Genomic DNA, 6,016 nt, shown 5'->3' with positions numbered 1-6,016 from the left:
TCCTCTGTCCTCTATCCTGATACTTACCCCATCCAGTATCCCTCAAGACTGCCTGAATTTTGCCCACACTGTCCTACTGTCTGGTCCATTTTTCGAGGCTCCTCAGTGTAGCAATGATGCTTCAGCGCTGTCTGTGCTCTCCTGTCCCTTAGCCCATGTTAAAGGGATGCCACACCGACTATTATGCCATTCCTTACTCATCCTTCTGCCGCCACCTCCACCTCAATCCCATTCCACACCCTCCCTTACCTGGCTGAAGTCGCGGCTATATACTATCAGACGTGCGACCCATCTACTAATGTGTTGCTCATTTTTCGAGAGATGTAGACATGATGACCGTTCGTCTAGCCAGTTATCACCTGATAACGCTGCAACGCTAATGCCATCAGTCACTCCCATCTCACACAATCTTATACGCTTTGAGCTACTCAGACGCAATGTAGCAACTACGAACATTTGTCAACTGGACCAAAGAAACCCTGATATATGCAAGCGGTTGAAAATGATGAAACATTAAGGAAAAGATTGAAAGAACTGTGTTCTTTATTACTTTTAATGAGTTGACCCAACTAGGTCAGTGGACTGCCAAGCATACTGTGACCACTCACTTTCCTGTAGGCTGAGGAAAAAGATATTGATCTGCCAAACGTAAGTAAGAATCAATTGTAAAAACGCTTCGCTACTTGTATGCCCTTAGGTTTGACTAGTTCCCTCTTAGACACAACTGTGGGCGTCCACCGTTAGATATTTACAGCTTACAGTACGCAGATATGTGTAAAACATGCACACAAAAGTTTGTGAGTATCTGCGGTAAGATTTGGCAATCTTAAGAACATATGATAGCTTTGAAGTATATTAGATTATCTTAATCCTTGAGCACAACGGTACGACCTTTGGGTATGATGAATTAACTTTTCCTTTGATATGACCCTGAATGGCCAGGCCAAATGCTAGACCGTCATATCCAATGGTCATTTCCTCAAGAGGTCGGTAAATTTTCTTATATGGTCGCTAGTCGTGTCGATGCCTCACTAGATAGTTGCGGTACAGCTTCACAATCCTGGAGTTGAGCACCGTCCTTTTATACTTCATCATGGCCATGTCCTTCATAGTCTCCTGGTCCAAGACCAGTGATCCCTTGGCGTGGACCCCCAGCCGAAGGTCAGCGCATGCGCGATAGTGATGTAGAACAGAAAGATGTTTTGGGGAGCCACAGTTCTTAGAGGTGTTCAAAAGGAAGTTATGAACCATGTGATGCCCAACGGAAACTATATATTCCGGAGCTAGTATCATTTTAGAGCGAGATTTAGGAGGCCATAAACGCGCCTCCCTCCGCGTAAAGCCGAAAGATAGGGAAGGTGTAGTCGTAGGCGTCAACATTGTCCTTAAAGTCGTAGCAGAAGAAGGCGTTCAGGATCAGGGCAGCGTCACCCTCCTGGCCGTTCTTGTGTTTAAGAACGCTATGGTACAGCTGGGCCAGGCCTGCGGCAGGAGCCCTTGGCACGATGAACTCGTCCAAGTCGACGATGGCAACGTAACGATGGCGACCTATGCTTCTGTAGACACAGTCGTTGAGTGCGGCAAGGGAGCCCAGGTCCCAAAGCTCCTCCCACTTGGTTGTGGGCAGGTTCCACGGAAGCACTTGAATCACAATTTCCCCACCGAGGGCCACAAATAATTCCTTCACCTTCACATTTACGGCCAGATCATAGAAGTAAAAGTGGGACACCCCTAACACAGTGTGGTAGTATGCTAAGAATTGGGTAATGGCTTGGAGGTCGCTATAAGGGCCGTGCAAGGGGCGGACACAAACACTCGTGTTACTGTTGACTGTGAACCCGGTCGAGGGTATCTCAGTATTACTGTTGACTGTGAACCCGGTCGAGGGTGTCTCACTTCTGCTTAAATATATCAATCTATGCGGGGCGCTGACAACATCCTGAGGCAAGATAGAAACAGCATAAGGAAGAAGCTGATTACTGCTTCCTTGCGTATCACTCGAGCCGCTGGTTGATGAGGAGTTACCCTCCGAGCTGACGGGTCCAAACGCCTTGGGATGACACAGAAAGTAGGTGCCAACAAAAACTTTCAGTCCCTCCTCGAAGATGAAAGCCTTAAGAATTCCTTCCTCTGGTTCTTCGTGATCTCTATACCACAGGTAACATGAGCTGTTCAACATGTGGTCCTTCACCACGCCGGTCCACCTGTAGCCCACGTTCTCCACCAGCTCCCGCCGATACCTCAGCATACCCACCACCCTCACCACAGGCCCGGCCGGAAGACCAGGGCGACAATCCCAAAATGCACTGTAGGTATACAGGTCGTCCGTGATCCGAAGCCATACCGGCTGTGGCCAAATCTGAGTGACGTCTATCGGTCGCTCATCACCCACCGCACCAGATATATTTATTCTCGCATCAATTAAGTCTCTGTCTTTAGTTAACAAAGTCACTCTGTGTACTCATTAACCTCAAAGGTAGCTCGTGTGGTTGAGACTTTGCTGATGTAGAGCTTGAGGAAGCTTCGCCGAGATGTCTGTCATTTTCCTTTGAAAGTCGACGACCAACTTCCTCAAAGAGGGCCTCACCTAGCTGGGGGCGCCTCAACTGCCCTTCGTCTGGATAGGCACCGCCTCCCTCTTTGACTATGTACACCCTCAGCAGTATGAGGCAGCAGATAAGGGGTGCGAACCTCCTGAAGGCACGTCTCCAAAGTATCATAATCACCATAGGCTGTGTCGTGATGACCTGAGACTCAGGAGACAAGCCGGAAGGAGCTACCGTGGCCAGGCACTGGTTAAGGCAGCCAGGTCAGGCGGAGCTGCACGTAGCCGACTCTGATTCCCGCAGTCAGGCCGAGCGGGGCTGCACGTAGCCAGGTTCTGGTCCATAGGGCAGGCTTGGAGGGGCTTCACGTGTTCAGGCTCTGGTTCAAGGTAGGTGGGGCTGACGTGGATAGGCTTTGATTCTGTCTATCACCAGTTACCACCTGCAACAATAAAGCATCAGTCATTTGTTGTTCCACTGGAGTCTCAAACCTATAAGGAAATTATAGGAAGATTTCTTACAACTCTGTAGACATGAACTAAAGAAAAATCTTAAAATCAAAACTAAAGCTAAAAAGGCATTACTTTTAAACAATTATCCTTAAAAACATCCACATGTAAATGATATTTTGGCCTAAGCCATAATTTGTCATAGAGCTATTGTCTTATAATTACCTCATATGACTCTGAATGACTAGAGATGAGGTACAACTAAGACCCTATGACTTTCTTCCCTTGAGGTTTTGTCAACACTCGTAAATTGATCATTCTCTAACTTTCTCAAGTGTCAGCACTGTACCATGCTTATCAACACTAATAGAGTGGTTGCAGCACAGTTATTGGAAATGAAAGAAGAGTGGTTGGTGATAATGCTTGGGGGAAAAAAAAAAAAAAAAAGCTCAAAGTCACTTCTAGACTAAGGCTCCAAGTGGTCACACCCTCGGGTCACCTCTAGACTGAGGCTCCAAGTGGTCACACCCTCGGGTCACCTCTAGACTGAGGCTCCAAGTGGTCACACCCTCGGGTCACCTCTAGACTGAGGCTCAAAGTGGTCACACCCTCGAGGTCACCTCTAGACTGAGGCTCAAAGTGGTCACACCCTCGGGTCACCTCTAGACTGAGGCTCAAAGTGGTCACATCCTCGGGTCACTTCTAGGCTAAAGCTCAAGGTTGTCACACCTCCGACTAACCTCTAGCCTGAGGCTCGAGGTAGTCATACCCTCGGATCACATCTAGGTTGAGGTTCAAGCTAGCCACACCCTCAGGTAACCCTAGGCTGAATGTTCAATATGGTCACACCCTCGGGTCAGCTCTAGACTTAAGGAGTGAGGCGGTCACACCCTTGGATCATATCTAGGCTGAAGCTCATTTTAGCCACACTCTAAGGTCACCTTTAGACTGAGGTGCAAAGTGGTCACTTCGGCGGGCCACCTCAAGGCTGATTTTCATATCACCTCTAGTTTGGGTCACCTTTAGGTTGAGGGTCAAGGTGGTCACGCTCTCAGGTCACGTTTATCTTGAGGTTCAATGTGGTCACACCCTTAGGTCACCTCTAGGCCGAGGTTGATGGTGGTCATCACCTCTGGTCGCATCTGAGTTAAGGTAAAAGTACCAAGTAGACAGGACGTCAACAGAATCAGTGAATACGATGAGTATAGTTAACAGCTATGTACTTTATAATGATCATATTTTCTACAACATTGATTTGCCTTGTCGTGAAACTACTTTTACAGAACTGCTCGAAATAAATACAAGATTATATGTCTATAACTTAATGTGCCACTGTAAAGTGCAAAGAAATCAAGGTATTACTACATGAATTGTTTGTGACAGAATTTCTAGAAATAAAAACAAATTTTTGTCGTTTGTCGGTTATGACAAACTGCTTAGCAGTATCATAGTGTGCTGAACGCTGATATATGATCATATGTCACAGTACAGCGGTAAGCGGCAGATGGTGTTTTATGAATCAATATACAAAGTGAATAAGTAGTAGTTCATCCTCAAAGTAATCTTATATGCATTTGAACATTAATAAATGAAGATGAAGAATATTCAGTACAGTACTTGCAACTTCCTATGTAATGTTTACATTGCCTCAGCAAATGTTTCGTGCAGTCATATTTTTAAAGGTGTGGATAGCGTGGAATCTTTAAGTTCGTCATCTGCCAGATGTGTACATACCCAACAGTACCCAGAGACAGTGGGACAGAATGGTCGAAAGGAATATCCTGCCAAAAGCATTATACTACTGACTGTTTCAAGTCCTAAAGTTTAAAGGTCACTCCATCATACCTAAGGAACTTCATAATTCAAAGAAATCCTTGTCACTCCTGATGAAGCTATCAAAAAAAATATCTTGCGATTGGACAAGTAACACAATAGACAGGCAAAAGGAAACTAAAATTGATACAAATATGATAAACAAATCTGGTTTTAATACCTTATCTATAATAATGATAATTAACGACAGAAGAGATTATTTAGTGCCTTACGTCTATCTCTTACCTTTGAGTTCATCATCGACCATGTTCAGGTGAAACGAAACACTCATCACCGAGTCGAAACCGACTAGACTCGTCCCCCAACAGCAGCTTTGGTTTGCGTCCCATATAAAGCTCCACTGATGGCATAATCTGCCTGGTACACTTACACCTGTGCTTCACGTCGTGTCTTGCCGAGATGGAATTACTAGTGAGAAGATTCAGAGAGCATAACACACTTGAGGAAGCATGAAACAGTCGGTAACACTCGAAAACAATCATCACCGGCACCGACGGCAGTGCAACCCAGACAACATCTTGATCCTAACTGGTGTGTAGGTAGGTACTGATCCTCTGCAAGAATATCGTACGATGTTTACTCCTATGAATACAAACGGATACATATTCATATGAATAAACTTATATCTATTTACAGTAAATGATGCATAACACAGACTGGTTGAAAATCAAGTACCTGGAAACTTACGGTAACGTATCACATAACGGTACCCTTATTTTTCTTTAGGAAGAAGGGACGTCTCACTAGTCCCTTGTGTCCATAAACCTGACTTTTAATTGTAAGTTAAAGAGAGTATCAAATTAGGTACTCGTACGTTACATCAATTTTTGAGAATACATTTAAGACATAGAAGTCCACGCATGAGGTTAGTGAACCTCAGTTAGTAAGTGAAACCGAAAGTTTTGGGTGTAAGAGAAAACGGTAAGATATAGGACTAACTACAATAAGTCGACGCACGCCAGTACCGTTCTCAGTTAATCCTGTTTGTCAGTGAGTTTATTCTGGCAAGATACATAGACGGTGAACATATCTGAATATATTACCGAGGATAGGACATAAAGTATGTATAAACACTTATATCCCTGGAGGTCTCATGATACATTCAAAGTGATCGATGGGACGGAGAGTGCAAAAATAGAATTGAGCTAGTTACAAAATAGAATTTTCAAATCAACAAAAAGTAATGGT

At 44.8% G+C, this 6,016-nt stretch overlaps 1 pseudogene; it reads right to left on the bottom strand.

The window, feature by feature from the left end:
* Positions 1 to 333: 333 nt before the first annotated feature.
* On the bottom strand, positions 334 to 5,352 carry LOC139762575 (uncharacterized; annotated as a pseudogene).
* Positions 5,353 to 6,016: the final 664 nt, after the last annotated feature.

The sequence above is a fragment of the Panulirus ornatus genome, chromosome 43, assembly GCF_036320965.1.
Source record: "Panulirus ornatus isolate Po-2019 chromosome 43, ASM3632096v1, whole genome shotgun sequence".
NCBI lineage: Eukaryota > Metazoa > Arthropoda > Malacostraca > Decapoda > Palinuridae > Panulirus > Panulirus ornatus.
The sequence above is the reverse complement of the archived record's forward strand: the minus strand, read 5'-3'. Positions and strand labels throughout refer to the sequence as shown.